This window comes from Triticum aestivum, chromosome 7A (assembly GCF_018294505.1).
Source record: "Triticum aestivum cultivar Chinese Spring chromosome 7A, IWGSC CS RefSeq v2.1, whole genome shotgun sequence".
NCBI classification, from domain to species: Eukaryota; Viridiplantae; Streptophyta; class Magnoliopsida; order Poales; family Poaceae; genus Triticum; species Triticum aestivum.
Window position 1 is genome coordinate 348164715 of NC_057812.1, and position 16284 is coordinate 348180998.

Sequence of the window (16284 nt, forward strand, 5' to 3'; positions counted from 1 at the left end):
TCTTCTCTGAATTCTTTTATGTATGATTGGTTATCTTTGCAAGTCTCTTTGAATTATCAGTTTGGTTTGGCCTACTAGATTGATCTTTCTTGCAATGGGAGAAGTGCTTAGCTTTGGGTTCAATCTTGCGGTGTCCTTTCCCAGTGACAGTAGGGGCAGCAAGGCACGTATTGTATTGTTGCCATCGAGGATAACAAGATGGGATTTTTATCATATTGCATGAATTTATCCCTCTACATCATGTCATCTTGCTTAAGGGGTTACTCTATTTTCATGAACTTAATACTCTAGATGCATGCTGGATATCGGTCGATGAGTGGAGTAATAGTAGTAGATGGAGGTAGGAGTCGGTCTACTTGTCTCGGACGTGATTCCTATATACATGATCATACCTAGATATTCTCATAACTATACTCAGTTCTGTCAATTGCTCAACAGTAATTCATTCACCCACCGTAAAATACTTATGCTCTTGAGAGAAGCCACTAGTGAAACCTATGGCCCCCGGGTCTATCTTCATCATATTAATCTTCCAATACTTAGTTATTTCCTTTGCTTTTTACTTTGCTTTTATTTTACTTTGCATCTTTATCACAAAAATACCAAAAATATTATCTTATCATATCTATCAGATCTCACTCTCGTAAGTGACCGTGAAGGGATTGACAACCCCTTATCGCGTTGGTTGGGAGGAGTTATTTGTTTTGTGTAGGTACGAGGGACTTGCGCGCAGCCTCCTACTGGATTGATACCTTGGTTCTCAAAAACTGAGGGAAATACATACACTACTTTGCTACATCATCCTTTCCTCTTCAAGGAAATTCAACGCGGTGCTCAAGAGTTAGCAAGAAGAATTTTTGGCGCCGTTGCCGGGGAGATTCGTGCAAGTCAAGATTTGACTCCCGACAACGAGCCATTTCTGGCGCCGTTGCCGGGGAGTCTATGCAAACGTCAACATACCAAGTACACATCACAACCCTTATCTCCCGCATTACATTATTTGCCATTTGCCTCTCGTTTTCCTCTCCCCCACTTCACCCTTGCCATTTTATTCGCCCTCTCTCTCTCTATTCTCGCTCTCTTTCTCTATTTGCCTCTTTTCGCTCGATTTTCCCTCGTCATGTCGGAACCAAAAAGAATTGGGGGTTCTCTCCCAAGTTCTAGTGCTTTAGACAATCCTGCTATCTTATCTAAACTCATAAATCGGAATGCTATGGAAAAACTTGCCGGAGTTGTCAATGAGAACCTTAATAATTTTGATGAAGATGATTCCAAAAATTTTCGTTATTTACTTGATGAATCTTTTAAAGATGCTTGGTATAGACTATTAAGGATTAGGGCTAGCTATGTGCCTCAATACCAAATTGAAATTTACTTAAAAAGCTTTTATATTGCCCTTCCTTCTTCTTTTAAGCATGTCTTAGATTCCATATTTGAAGAAGGCTTTCTTGAAGGAGATGCCGTACACACTTATGAGAATATGAAAACCATATTTGGGCACCCCATGAATGAGAAAGTTGAATCTACATCTCTTTTGCTCTCTTACCAAAATGAATCTATCAAAGGGATAAAAGCTAGCCTAGATGCCAATTTCCGCAACATTCTTAATATTTCTTCTACCATTAATGGACATGTACTTTGTCAAAATAGAAACATTAATTCCATAGATAACAAGATTGCTCTCTCTTTCCCTAAAACTAAAGATGGCAATACCTAGATCTATCCTTGCTTTTATGCCTAGCTAGGGGCGTTAAACGATAGCGCTTGTTGGGAGGCAACCCAATTTTATTTTTATTCCTTGATTTTTTTCTCCTGTTTAGTAATAAATAATTTACCTAGACTCTGTTTTGGTTGTGTTTTTTGTTTTTAATTAGTGTTTGTGCCAAGTAGAACCGTTGGGAAGACTTGGGGAAAGTCTTGTTATCTTGCTGTAAAAAAACAGAAACTTTAGCGCTCACGAGAACTGCTGCCATTTTTATTTGGAAAGTGCTATTTAGTTAATTCTTTTTGAAGATGATTAATAGATAAATTCCTCACGTCCAGAAATTTATTTTAGAATTTTGGGGGTTCCAGATCTTGCGCTAGCTACATATTACTACATACTGTTCTGTTTTTGACAGATTCTGTTTTTCGTGTGTTGTTTGCTTATTTTGATGAATCTATGGCTAGTAAAATAGTTTATAAACCATAGAGAAGTTGTAATACAGTAGGTTTAACACCAATATAAATAAATAATGAGTTCATACAGTACCTTGAAGTGGTCTTTTTTTTCTTTCGCTAACGGAGCTCACGAGATTTTCTACTTTAAGTTTTGTGTTGTGAAGTTTTCAAGTTTTGGGTAAAGATTTGATGGATTATGGAACAAGGAGTGGCAAGAGCCTAAGCTTGGGGATGCCCATGGCACCCCCAAGATAATCTAAGTACACCTAAAATCCAAAGCTTGGGGATGCCCCAGAAGGCATCCCCTCTTTCGTCTACTTCTATCGGTAACTTTACTTGGAGCTATATTTTTATTCACCACGTGATATGTGTTTTGCTTGGAGCATCTTGTATGATTTGAGTCTTTGATTTTTAGTTTACCACAATCATCCTTGCTGTACACACCTTTTGAGAGAGCCATACATGATTTGGAATTTGTTAGAATGCTCTATGTGCTTCGCTTATATCATTTGAGTTATATAGTTTTGCTCTAGTACTTCACTTATATTCTTTAGAGCATGGTGGTGGAATTGTTTTATAGAAACTATTGATCTCTCATGCTTCACTTAGATTATTTTGAGAGCCTTAAATAGCATGGTTTTGTTTAAATAATCCTAATATGCTTGGTATTCAAGAATAGTAAAAACTTTCTTATGAGTGTGTTGAATGCTATGAGAAGTTTGATGCTTGATAATTGTTTTGAGATATGAAGATGGTGATATTAAAATTGTGCTAGTTTAGTAGTTGTGAATTTGAGAAATACTTGTGTTAAAGTTTGTGATTCCCATAGCATGCATGTATGGTGAACCGTTATGTGATGAAGTCGGAGCATGATTTATTTTTTGATTGTCTTCCTTATGAGTGGCGGTCGGGGACGAGCGATGGTATTTTCCTACCAATCTATCCCCCTAGGAGCATGCGTGTAATACTTTGCTTTGATAACTTGTAGATTTTTGCAATAAGTATATGAGTTCTTTATGACTAATGTTGAGTCCATGGATTATATGCACTTTTCTTCCTTCCACCATTGCTAGCCTCTCTAATACCGCGCACCTTTCGTCGGTATCATACACCCACCATATACCCTCCTCAAAACAGCCACCATACCTACCAATTATGGCATTTCCATAGCCATTCCGAGATATATTGCCATGCAACTTTCCATCGTTCCATTTATTATGACACACTCCATCATTGTCATATTGCTTAGCATGATCATGTAGTTGACATCGTATTTGTGGCAAATCCACCATTCATAATTCTTTCATACATGTCACTCTTGATTCATTGCATATCCCGGTGCACCGCCAGAGGCATTCCTATAGAGTCATATTTTGTTCTAAGTATCGAGTTGTAATTGTTGAGTTGTAAGAAAATAAAAGTGTGATGATCATCATTATTAGAGCATTGTCCTAGTGAGGAAAGGATGATGGAGACTATAATTCCCCCACAAGTCGGGATGAGACTCCGGACGAAAAATAAAAAAAAGAGAAAGAAAAGAGGCCATAAAAAAGAGAAAAGGCCCAAATAAAAAATGAGAGAAAAAGAGAGAAGGGACAATGTTACTATCCTTTACCACACGTGTGCTTCAAAGTAGCACCATGGTATTCATGATAGAGAGTCTCTCATTTCGTCACTTTCATATACTAGTGGGAATTTTTCATTACAGAACTTGGCTTGTATATTCCAATGATGGGCTTCCTCAAAATTCCCACGGTCTTCATGAGCAAGCAAGTTGGATGCACACCCACTTAGTTTCTTTTGTTGAGCTTTCATATACTTATAGCTCTAGTGCATCCGTTGCATGGCAATCCCTACTCACTCACATTGATATCTATTGATGGGCATCTCCATAGCCCGTTGATACGCCTAGTTGATGTGAGACTATCTTCTCCCTTTTTTGTCTTCTCCACAACCACCATTCTATTCCACATATAGTGCTATATCCATGGCTCACACTCATGTATTGCGTGAAGATTGAAAAAGTTTGAGAATGTCAAAAGTATGAAACAATTGCTTGGCTTGTCATCGGGGTTGTGCATGATTTAAATATTTTGTGTGGTGAAGATAGAGCATAGCCAGACTATATGATTTTGTAGGGATAACTTTCTTTTGGCATGTTATTTTGAGAAGACATGATTGCTTTGTTAGTATGCTTGAAGTATTATTATTTTTATGTCAATATTAAACTTTTATCTTGAATCTTACGGATCTGAATATTCATACCACAATTAAGAAGAATTACATTAAAATTATTCCAAGTAGCACTTCACATCAAAAATTATCTTTTTTATCATTTACCTACTCGAGGACAAGCAGGAATTAAGCTTGGGGATGCTTGATACGTCTCCAATGTATCTATAATTTTTGATTGCTCCATGCTATATTATCTATTGTTTTGGACATTATTGGGCTTTATTATCCACTTCTAGATTATTTTTGGGACTAACCTATTAACCGGAGGCCCAGCCCAGAATTGCTATTCTTTGCCTATTTTAGGGTTTCGAAGAAAAGGAATATCAAACAGAGTCCAAACGGAATGAAACCTTCGGGAACGTGATTTTCTCACCGAACAAGACCCAGGAGACTTGGACCCTACGTCAAGCCGCCAACAGGGAGGCCACGAGGTAGGGGGCGCGCTTACCCCCCCCCCCCAGGCGCGCCCTCCACCCTCGTGGGCTCCCTGTTGCTCCACCGACGTACTTCTTCCTCCTATATATACCTACGTACCCCCAAATGATCAGATACGGAGCCAAAACCCTAATTCCACCGTCGTAACTTTCTGTATCCATGAGATCCCATCCTGGGGCCTGTTCCGGAGCTCCGCCGGAGGGGGCATCCATCACGGAGGGCTTCTACATCAACACCATAGCCTCTCCGATGAAGTGTGAGTAGTTTACCTAAGACCTTCGGGTCCATAGTTATTAGCTAGATGGCTTCTTCTCTCTTTTTGGATCTCAATACAATGTTCTCCCCCTCTCTTGTGAAGATCTATTTGATGTAATCTTCTTTTTGCGGTGTGTTTGTTGAGACCGGTGAATTGTGGGTTTATGATCAAGATTATCTAGGAACAATATTTGAATCTTCTCTAAATTCTTTTATGTATGATTGGTTATCTTTGCAAGTCTCTTCGAATTATCAGTTTGGTTTGGCCTACTAGATTGATCTTTCTTGCAATGGGAGAAGTGCTTAGCTTTGGGTTCAATCTTGCGGTGTCCTTTCCAGTGACAGTAGGGGCAGCAAGGCACGTATTGTATTGTTGCCATCGAGGATAACAAGATGGGTTTTTATCATATTGCATGAATTTATCCCTCTACATCATGTCATCTTGCTTAAGGCGTTACTCTGTTTTCATGAACTTAATACTCTAGATGCATGCTGGATAGCGGTCGATGAGTGGAGTAATAGTAGTAGATGCAGGTAGGAGTCGGTCTACTTGTCTCGGACGTGATGCCTATATATATAATCATACCTAGATATTCTCATAACTATGCTCAATTCTGTCAATTGCTCAACAATAATTCGTTCACCCACCGTAAAATACTTATGCTCTTGAGAGAAGCCACTAGTGAAACCTATGGCCCCCGGGTCTATCTTCATCATATTAATCTTCCAATACTTAGTTATTTCCTTTGCTTTTTACTTTGCTTTTATTTTACTTTGCATCTTTATCACAAAAATACCAAAAATATTATCTTATCATATCTATCAGATCTCACTCTCATAAGTGACCGTGAAGGGATTAACAACCCCTGATCGTGTTGGTTACGAGGAGTTATTTGTTTTCTGTAGGTACGAGGGACTCGCGCGCAGCCTCCTACTGGATTGATACCTTGGTTCTCAAAAACTGAGGGAAATACTTACGCTCCTTTGCTGCATCATCCTTTCCTCTTCAAGGAAATCCAACGCAGTGCTCAAGAGGTAGCACCAACCACAGCAAGCAAACTTAAATAAAAGTAGGAACTTAAGCTTCTCCGAGGTTCTTCCCCTCCTCCTCCTGCATCAGCTTATCTTTAGAGAATTCTTCAGGAGGGATGCCACACATGTTAATTCCCAAATGTTGTATTGTATTTATAGGGGTTGGTGGCGGTGGAGACTGGTTTGAAGTAGGCTGCACTTCCATCTCTTGAGCCACACTGCTATCGCCAATATCAAGAATGCGCCTTGGCTTGACATGATATTCTTTCTTTTTGATGTCAGACATAGAAGGCGCTTTGAATCCTTGTACCTAGTAGCTCTGACACTACGGTGTACATGAGTGACATCCAGCGGGGCTGTAGGGCGACGTCTCTTGCGAGATGCCGCAGTATCTAGAATCATGTCCTCACATGCATCATCCTCTTCCACGGTGCCCTGAGAGAAAAAAAAGTGTCCATAGAAATGCCCTTCCCATCAAAACAGAAATTGTTGCAAGCTGACCAAACTTCTTTGCTGCAGTAAATGATCCTACTGCTTGAAGAAAAAGGTGTGAAGGGGAATCTAGTGTTGCAAGCCACATGGACCAACTCATTCAGAAAGACTTGAATACCAGCAGCAAAACAAAACCATTGCTCCTGCATCTCATCACCAATAGTCTTCCACTAAATTTTGGGAGTGTAAATAGTTGCATAGAAGTGGATAAAGAACTCTAACAGGTTCATTTTCCTTGGAACTTCAATCTCTACAATGTGAGCATTGATCTGATTGAAACTGAGACCATTGCCATGTCTCCCCTGTAAGAAATCTTTAGTAGCTTGTTCCACCATCTGCACATGTTCATTCCATAAGCGAATTCGATCATCAAAACCAGAGTCGTCAGTCTGAATACCATCCATCATCGAGGGGCCATCGTATCCAGTAAACTGTCTGTAGCTAAATCCCTGGTATTGTTGAGGAACAGGAGGCAGAACAGGCCATTCACCCCAACCTTGTTGAGGAGGCTGCGGCACAGGAGCTGCCTCCCAAGCATTGGGTGCATTCTCCAATTGCCAAACCAGAGCATTGTGTTGAGCTTGTTGCATGGCATTCAGAAAAGGTAGTTGAGTAGGGTGAGGAGATGCCCCTAAAGGAGGAGGAGCTTCCTCATTCCCTTCTAGGACCAGGCTAGGGTTTCTTCCATTCAGCACATAAACTGGTACAGTCCACGATTTGCCAATGCCACTAATATTCGTGAACCTCTTAATGACTAAGTTGAACGGCATAGACTTGATCTCATTAATTAAAACCCTAACCATCACTCTAGCTTTTTGTGTCCAGGACGGTGCCAAAACATGCATCTACCAAAGCAGGAAACCGCCTTCATAATATAATGCTCAGTTTGATAATCAAGAGGGAATCCTAGCAGCATTACCCACGCATCTCTCTCAATAATCGGAAGCCTCATGTCCGGACCATCATCGTGGCGCAGCAAGTAAAAATCAGAGTGCTCATCCAAGGTTTGTTCCCCTAAATCTACCATATCATCTCGGATGATTCTATCCTCAAAACAAACCAAACCCACACAAAAAGGATAAATATCCCCCTCAATGGTGTTCGCATCGTGATCATCTGTCAAAACCCGCCTAACATCAGCCAGTACAACTTCCCTTTGCAGATCTGGAGGATGTGGAACAACAAAAACCAGAGCAAACCATGCGTGGCCGAGCGGTGGATCATCTACCACCATCATGTTCCTTTGTGATCTTCCTTCTGGCCCCTGCTGGATGTTCATGACTCCAGGAATGAACTGGTAGGGCCTCACGGGTAGATTTGCCATGGTGCTTGAAGCAGAAAGAACGTAGGAAAGAGATGGGATCTTGCAGGGTGGCAGAGTAGACGAAAGCGGTGGGTGGTTTTGGGGAACTGGTGTAGAATGCATAGCGTCCGGGGTATTTTGGTCATGAGAAGGATAGGCACGAGCTTCTCTCTCCAACCGTTTAGGAATCCAAATTTGTTTATAGAGCTTATCTCGTACATTTAGTTTCCCCGATTTTCTACGCCAAACTTTTTGTTGTCCCTTTTGTTGCGGCAGTAATTTTGTGGATAAAATAGTTCCACCTAGCCCTTTTTTTCTTTTTCCACACCGCACGAGCCTGAGCATTCCTTCTAGATAGACATTGCCAGCCCATATGGCCCACTTGCATGCAGATACGTCATCGAAGCCCAGTAGTGCAAGCAGAACTTTCATGTGAATGAGAAAACATTTGGAGCACAAAGAAGATGCCTTCACGCAAACATTATGTTTACTGCAAGTATATCCCAAATTTATACAAGTAGTACAAGATTTAGTTGGGCAATCAGAACCAAGATGTCTCGTCCGGAAGCATAATTCACATCGACTCAGAGCAAGGAAAATGAAATGCTTATCTGGAATATCCTTAAGAGATAGAGCCGTCATGACCTGCATATTAGAATACCCAGCCTGCCAAAGATCCAAGATTTCCTCCAGAGTTGCGAAATGAAATTACTTCCAATAATTATGTTTAAAGTCCATACCCAAGAATGTAGACTTGAACGCAGTCATGCATGGAGGACAGATTGCAATTGAATGCACCAAATGAAAGAATGGAACCTGCATCACTATTGGCCATAACATTATCGAGATGATCATCCTCAAAGTTAAGAGTATGCGAGGCCAAAGTGTCATTGCGCAGACCAAATTTTGCCAACTCTCTAGCACTAGATTGATCCTTTTGTGCACTTACATGAAGGAAATCCAGAGAAGATTTAATAGCCATTGGTATACGAGCCATTATCTCTGGAACTTCGAGATCCAAATGCCAAGAACCCGTGTCATAAGAATAATCCACATTCTCCTTAAACAAACAGAAATGACATATAAAATTAGGCCAGACGCGATCTTTCAAAGCAAAGATGTAGTGCCCAACTTTATTTTAAGCCACCGAAAACCGAAAGTTGCGAGGCCCCAACTGGATCATGTTAAACCCTAATGCCCAACCACCAATTCAACATTGTAACACCAAACCCACATATTCCACTGAAAGAGGGAAAGAAGTAGAGGAGAAAGAGACCACCAAGAAAAATTCCTTGGTTTTCGGATCATGATCGTAATGAACCGAAGATCCAAACCTCCGCCTGATCTGATCCTCCACTTTGAGACCAAGGGCAAAGTCCCAATGGAGGATGTTGGCCATGACTTGGAACAGCTAGTTGAGTCCAAGGAGGGGTTCATCGTTGGAGAAGGCTTCGTGGAGGTGGGAGTCGCCATGGGAGGGTGGGAGGTGGGAGGTGGGTGTCGCCATTCCCCTTCTTACTAATATACGAAGATCACTCTAGTTAGGGCATTTTGGGTACGCTGAACTTTGTTATTTATGCTTATGATATGTTGCTTCTATTGGGGAACATAGCATGCAATTTCAAAAAAATCCTATGATCACGCAAGATCTATCGAGGAGATGCATAGCAACGAGAGGGGGAGAGTGTGTGCACGTACCCTCATAGACCGAAAGCGAAAGCGTTAGGTTAACACAGTTGATGTAGTCGAACGTATTCACGATCCAACCGATCTTAGTACCGAACGTATGACACCTCCGTGTTCAGCACACGTTCATCTCCATGACGTCCCTCGAACTCTTGATCCAGTAGAGGGTCGAGGGAGAGTTCCGTCAGCACGACGGCGTGGTGACGGTGATGGTGATGTGATCCGCGCAAGGCTTCGCCTAAGCACTACGACGCTATGACCGGAGGAGTAATGTGGAGGGGGGCACCGCACACGGCTAAGAGAATAACCGTTTTGTCTTTGGGGTGCCCCCTGCCCCCGTATATAAAGGGGGGAGTCCTACTAGGACTCCACTCCTAGTAGGATTTGGGCCCCCTTCCTTCCAACGGAGAGGGGAAAAGGGAAAGGGGGAGAGGGAGGACGAAAGGGGGGGCGTGCTCCCACCCCTTGTCCAATTCGGATTGGTCAGGGGGAGGCGCGCGCCTCCTCCTGTGGCCTTCCTCCCTCTCTCCACTATGGCCCATTAGGCCCATTAACTTTCCCGGGGGGTTCCGGTAACCTCCCGATACTCCGAAAAATCCCCGAACCTCTTTGGAACCATTCCGGTGTCCGTATATAACCTTCCAATATATGAACCTTTACCTCTCGACCATTTCGAGACTCCTCGTCATGTCTGTGATCTCATCCGGGACTCCGAACAAACTTCGGTCACCAAAACACATAACTCATAATACAAATCATCATCGAACGTTAAGCGTGCGGACCCTACGGGTTCGAGAACTATGTAGACATGACCGAGACACATCTCCAGTCAATAACCAATAGCGGAATCTGGATGCTCATATTGGTTCCTACATATTCTATGAAGATCTTTATCGGTCAAACTGCATAACAATATATGTCATTCCCTTTGTCATCGGTACATTACTTGCCCGAGATTCGATTGTCAGTATCATTATACCTAGTTCAATCTCGTTGCTGGCAAGTCTCTTTACTCGTTCCGTAATGCATCATCCCGCAACTAACTCATTAGTCACATTGCTTCAAGCCTTATAGTGATGTGCATTACCGAGAGGGCCCAAAGATACCTCTCCGATACACAGAGTGACAAATCCTAATCTTGATCTATGCCAACTCAACAAACACCTTCGGAGACACTTGTAGAGCATCTTTATAATCACCCTGTTACGTTGTGACGTTTGATAGCACACAAGGTGTTCCTCCGGTATTCGGGAGTTGCATAATCTCATAGTCAGAGGAATATGTATAAGTCATGAAGAAAGCAATAGCAATAAAACTAAATGATCATTATGCTAAGCTAACGGATGGGTCTTGTCCATCACATCATTCTCTAATGATGTGATCTCGTTCATCAAATGACAACACATGTCTATGGTCAGGAAACTTAACCATCTTTGATTAACAAGCTAGTCAAGTAGAGGCATACTAGGGACACTCTGTTTTGTCTATGTATTCACACATGTACTAAGTTTTCGGTTAATACAATTCTAGCATGAATAATAAACATTTATCATGATATAAGGAGATATAAATAACAACTTTATTATTGCCTCTAGGGCATATTTCCTTTAGTCTCCCACTTGCACTAGAGTTAATAGTCTAGATTATAGTAATGATTCTAACACCCATGGAGTCTTGGTGTTGATCATGTTTTGCTCGTGAAATAGGCTTAGTCAACGGGTCTACAACATTCAGATCCGTATGTATTTTGCAAATTTCTATGTCTCCCTCCTTGACTTGATCGAGGATGGAATTGGAGTGTCTCTTGATGTGTTTGGTTCTCCTGTGAAATCTGGATTCCTTCGCCAAGGCAATTGCTCGAGTATTGTCACAAAATATTTTCATTAGACCCGATGCACTAGGTATTACACCTAGATCGGATATGAACTCCTTCATTTGCTACTTCCGAAGCAACTATGTACTCCGCTTCACACGTAGATCCCGCCACAACGCTCTGCTTGGAACTGCACCAATTTACAGCTCCACCATTCAATACAAATACGTATCAGGTTTGTGACTTAGAGTCATCCAAATCAGTGTCAAAGCTTGCATCGACGTAACCATTTACGACAAGCTCTTTGTCACCTCCATAAACGAGAAACATATCCTTAGTCCTTTTCAGGCATTTCAGGATGTTCTTGACCGCTGTCCAGTGATCCACTCCTGGATTACTTTGGTACCTCCCTGCTAAACTTATAGCAAGGCACACATCAGGTCTGGTACACAGCATTGCATGCATGATAGAACCTATGGCTGATGCATAGGGAATGACTTCCATTTTATCTCTATCTTCTGCAGTGGTCAGGCATTGAGTCTGACTCAACTTCACACCTTGTAACACAGGCAAGAACCCTTTCTTTGACTGATCCATTTTGAACTTCTTCAAAACTTTATCAAGATATGTGCTTTGTGAAAGTCCAATTAAGCGCCTTGATCTATCTCTATAGATCTTGATGCCCAATATATAAGCGGCTTCACCGAGGTCTTTCATTGAAAAATTCTTATTCAAGTATCCTTTTATGCTATCCGAAAATTCTGTATTATTTCCAATCAACAATATGTCATCCACATATAATATTTGAAATGCTACAGAGCTCCCACTCACTTTCTTGTAAATACAGGCTTCTCCAAAAGTCTGTATAAAACCATATGCTTTGATCACACTATCAAAGCATATATTCCAATTCCGAGATGCTTGCACCAGTCCATAAATGGATCACTGGAGCTTGCACACTTTGTTAGCACCTTTAGGATCGACAAAACCTTTCGGTTGCATCATATACAATTCTTATTTAAGAAATCCATTAAGGAATGCAGTTTTGACATCCATTTGCCAAATTTCATAATCATAAAATGCGGCAATTGCTAACATGATTCGGACAGACTTAAGCATCGCTACGGGTGAGAAGATTTCATCATAGTCAACTCCTTGGACTTGTCAAAAACCTTTCGCAACAAGTCGAGCTTTGTAGACAGTAACATTACCGTCGGCGTGAGTCTTCTTCTTGAAAATCCATTTATTCTCCATGGCTTGCCGATCATCGGGCAAGTCAACCAAAGTCCACACTTTGTTCTCATACATGGATCCCATCTCAGATTTCATGGCCTCAAGCCATTTCGCGGAATCTGGGCTCATCATCGCTTTGTAACATCCCAAAATTCTAAATTTTGGAATGTTATATTAAATAAATATTTTTGATTGTTTGTTGGATTGTGGTGTGATTGCTTGTGTGAAACTGAGTGCAATTTGAAACTTTTTGAAAGTTGAATGAGAGGGAATAAAAAGACTTCCCCAAGAGTGTTTCCATCTGAAATGATTTGAAACCTCATTCAAAAGTAATGCAAACTTCATGCGACTCAAGGACTTTCAAGAGAGGAGATGAAATGACTTCTCCAATGTTTAAATGGAAGAGAGTGGGGAGTTAAACCACTTTTGAAATTCCATTTGGAATCCTTCCCATTTGAATAGTTTCAAATTCTTATGACCCATTTCAAAAATAAAGAGAGGAGCAACATGACACTCCAAACCAGGGGATATTTGAAATATATTTGAATGAGGAAAACAGAAAAGATTTGGAAGTCATTTGAATTTCAATTTCAAAACCATTTAGGAGTTATTTGGCTTTTAATCAAATTATTTTTCTCCTAAAAATAACTAGAGGGAAATAAGGGTAAAATAATTCTCTTCAATGGAAAATTAGGAGAAAATAATTTTGGTATCTTAAAAATGATTTTTATTGGGTTTTATTTCAAGAGCAGCACTGTTTGACTTTTGTGAATTTTATTTGCCTCTGAAAATATGTTCATATTTTAGGATTTCTTTTTCTGATTTTTTTATATATAATATGTCTATATAAATTTCAATTTATTTTCTCTGTATTTTAGTTTGTTCTCTCTGTGTTTTTTAAAACAAAATGGCCGAAGGCCTTCTGCGTGCAAGGCCCATCTCCCTCCCCACGACCCAGCCGGCCTAGCTGCACGTCGAAACGGCTTCCCATCGGTCGACCGCTCCCCTCTCCCTCTCCCCTCTATCGCTGACTCTCAGGCCCCACATGTCATCCCCATCCTTTGTCATTTTCTTTCGTGTTCATCATGGGAACAATATCCCGATGCAAATCCTCTCGATTTGATCCATTCGTTGCCCCTCGCGCAAGACCGACTCCATATAAATACTTCCCTCCTCCTTCTCATCTGATTTTCGCAAAAACTTTGTTTCCCAGTGCCCTAGAGCGCCCGATCCGATCTCACCGGAGTTCACCGCACCTGAATCTTTCGTTGGATGTTTCCAAGGCAACAAGAGGTTCCCGAGCACCCCTGTCCGGCTGTTTCTTCCTCCCTCTCAATTATGCACCTCTCTGATCCTTCTTCTCGCGCAGATCGACAACCGAGCCGGCTCCCAACGTCCCCTGGATCTCGCCGGCACATCCCCCTGCTCCAGCCGCTCGCCCTCATCACCACAGGAATCACCCGATGCCGCCAACGCCACCACTGCCATCTCCACGATGCACTGGACACCGTACTCCTCCTCCAGTACCTCGAGGACCTCTAGGCCCATCGCCTGCAACGAACAGAGCCCTCGCGCCACGTACTTCTTCGACTTCGACGCTGGCCGCTGCCCACTGTAAGCCACTAACCGTCCTCCCCGTCCGTCCGATCCAAAGTAGATTGGTCCAGATTAGATCTAGCCTTTCTTCTTTTTATCTCGAACCGGTATGCGTTATATTGTGGTCATCCGCTAGTGTAGCACCGCAGTGAATAGGTGTAGCCCAGTAGCTTTGCACCATGTGTCCTGGGACCCAGATGCAAATAAAGTTTCCATGGATTAGTCCCTTTTTTTCAGAACAGCCCGAGAACTTCAGAACCCTCCAACTTTTTATCCGTAACTCCGATTTAAGTGATTCTTTTTGCAAAATAATCCCTGTGACATATACTTTCCAATAAAAAGTGGATTTTGGAGACTGAGCAAATTAAATTTATTCAACTTCAAATTTAGCTCAAACCTTCGTTCGATCGTAACTTTTGAACCGGAGCTCCGTTTTTTATGAAACCAATGCCAAATTGTTCATCATGATCCCATCTATACAATGATCCTACCAAGTTATATTTTATCACTTTCAAATTCAGATTTGACCAGATTCAAACTTCAACTTTGTTAGGCCATAACTTTCAATCTATGATTCCGTCTGATTTGATCATTTTTGCAAATTGAAGCCTTAGATCCATACTATCCTCTAGAACCATGATCACATGATTTTCATACAATTAAAATGTCTTTGTCCGGCAAGATTGGTTTGGTTCTTTTTGAGTTCATAAGTCTTTTACTTGTTTTTTTTTGAGTGATTGCTTATGTGTTATTACAACTCCATGATGGCATTTGCAAGGACTGCATCTTCAAGGCCAAGACTTCAAGACTCCAGACAAGAATTCAATATACCTCTGGGTGGAGAATGGTTAAGAAGGGTACATTGGTGCGTCCAGTACTTGGTGATTCCGGAGAAGCGTCGTGATATCATGCGGAAAGCTCCACCAAGGCTCAAAGAGATGGAAGAATACTTCATGCCCGGAAGCTTACCTGTGCAACCGCAAGTCACTATGGGCTCTGGCTTGGTTGACCTTAGTGGTGCCTCTGGCTGGGACGGTGCTAGAAGATGTAGAACTACGGTAGGATTGGATGAGCACCGGACAGTGGTCAGAGGAACTCTTCGGAAGACCATGTTTCGGTCATCTTGTTCTCAAACACCCTGAAGTGCGAGAACATAAAAAGAGGGATCAAATCTTGCGGGTAAAGTGTACAAACCTCTGCAGAGGGTTTAAACCTAATCGCTTAGCCGTGTCCCCGGTTATGGACAATTTGAGCATCTGGACTTGGATCTATCTCGGAACTCTCAACACAGGACTGATAATTAATTGTGGGCAACTTATGATGATTCGGGCAGTGAGACATCGGTTGGCGGAGCCATGTCATGATAGAAAACTCTGTAGTACAGACTCCTGATATTCTTTTGATGTAGGGAAAATAAAACCAGCTTTTACGCAAACAACACTCAGACCCAGGGCCACAAAGCCATATTGCATATAGTATAGTTTTATCATCTGTTTTCTTACAGTGATCTTGCTGGTACATTCAATGTACTGACCTACACGGCTGCAACGTATCATGTTGCAGATATTTTCTTCGACGAGTAAGAGTTACAATGCAGGGTTATGGTCTACACTCAACCTGCCGATGGCGTTGATGGGACTCCACACCCGATTGATTGTTTCCGCTGAGACTTATGAGGTATATATAAATTTTACGTTATTTATACATGTGATTGCACTTTGATATATACATTGATGTACTGTGTGTGCCAGCATACCGATCCAGGGATGGCACAGATACACAGAGGCTTGACCGTCTGAGGTCAGGTCGCTACAGAGATGGTATCAGAGCACATGTTGACTATAGGACGTGACCCTAGAAATCGGAAAGCCCCTAGGATAGGATATCTCTAAAACTTTATTTTCAAAAGAATTCATTACTTCTCATCTTTTCTGATTTTATAAAATAGTCACTCTTACCTTAAATAGTTAGAATATACCATATCCCCTTTTGACCACTCATAGGATCAACTGAAGCCACTCCAAGGAGGACAAGATATCGGACA